Raw genomic sequence first — 1347 nt, forward strand, 5'->3', positions numbered from 1 at the left:
GAGTCAAGAAATCCGGCCGAAAGTTGCATCTAAATCCCAGCACTAACGTAATTCTATTATATCTCTTGATAATTCTTGCTGCACGTAACCGTGACATTTGATGTCCCTTGACCCATAAATTCAGCATCTTTTTCATTACTCCTAAGCAAATTAGATGCATATAATCTAACAGAAAATTATTTATCATATCCACAGCCAAGTTTTCAAAAGGCGAAATGCAAATGTGATGTTCTTCATTTTCTCGAGTGCGGAAATTGCTGTCCGTCCTCAACGAGGCATTTTCATCCAAGAAAACCATTTTGTGATTAATATAATCACCCTCGCAAAAACATTTGCCACAGCCAAAATATCTATTATGCCCTTTTGAGCCAGTTACAAAGGATTTGGCAGGAGTATCACAAATAATTGCTCTGATTGTTACACGGTAATTTTTATTTTCAAATAAAAATCCTTTCTCGTGATCTCGTGAATATTCATCACAAAATTCTTCTAACAAATCTTGTGCATGCGTAGGTTTTTTATAACCGTGAAAAGCAGCAATCAAAAAGGGTTCCGTGACATGAATATTATAAATTTGACCAAGTATAGGCCATAACTGGCTTTGGGAACTTTTAGTAAGAGGTAGGCCGTCGATATTAATATTAATTTCTATTATATTATTATTGATATTTTTATAAGATTTCAATTTTTCTCGTAATGCCTTTTCCAGACCATAATAAAAGTAATGGCCAGCTCCACACTCTCGAATAATTGTATTTTTGGGTGTTCCTAACAAGGTTCGAGCATCACTGGGCAAATCATTGTGACCTTCTTTCTGTAGAATACACAATAAAGCTGTCAGAGATTTTTGAGTAATATTATATTTAATAGCCCACACACACACACACAGGTATGTAACTGTTCATGTAAAATGCCTTTTCGTTCGTCTCTATTATTATATAATAAATTAGAATCTTCTATATTATTATCTGACTCCATATCATCTGATTGTATATTTTGTATTTCTACTTCAGGAAACAGTTGTATTGTACTGCAATTTTGATTTTCGAGAGAGCATTCTATGTAAGAAGAAGCTTGCTTGTTAGTAACAAGCCTTTCTGGAAGGCTAATGGAAATATTGTCATTTTGTGCAGCTAGTAATAAACGGCGATTTTGTTGTCTGCGTGACAACTCTTTAAATTTTTTAATTTTTGGCATTGTGCTATTTTATTCTGCGTACAAACCTGTTATCATTAAATTTATCAATTTAATTGAATATTTTAAAATATTGTAATAAAAAATATTGGAATTGATAAAAAATTTTTTTGAGAATTGTTTATATAATATTTATGTAAAATATTACTAGTA

At 31.8% G+C, this 1347-nt stretch overlaps 1 long non-coding RNA gene across 1 annotated transcript; it reads left to right on the forward strand.

The window, feature by feature from the left end:
• The first annotated feature begins 180 nt into the window (after positions 1-180).
• On the forward strand, positions 181-1320 carry LOC115240762. The gene is made up of 4 exons (XR_003884820.1): positions 181-424; positions 514-621; positions 710-889; positions 1014-1320. It is a non-coding gene; the product is annotated as an uncharacterized LOC115240762 (long non-coding RNA).
• Positions 1321-1347: the final 27 nt, after the last annotated feature.

Source organism: Formica exsecta, unplaced genomic scaffold, assembly GCF_003651465.1.
Source record: "Formica exsecta isolate Colony F162 unplaced genomic scaffold, ASM365146v1 scaffold4469, whole genome shotgun sequence".
Lineage (NCBI taxonomy): Eukaryota > Metazoa > Arthropoda > Insecta > Hymenoptera > Formicidae > Formica > Formica exsecta.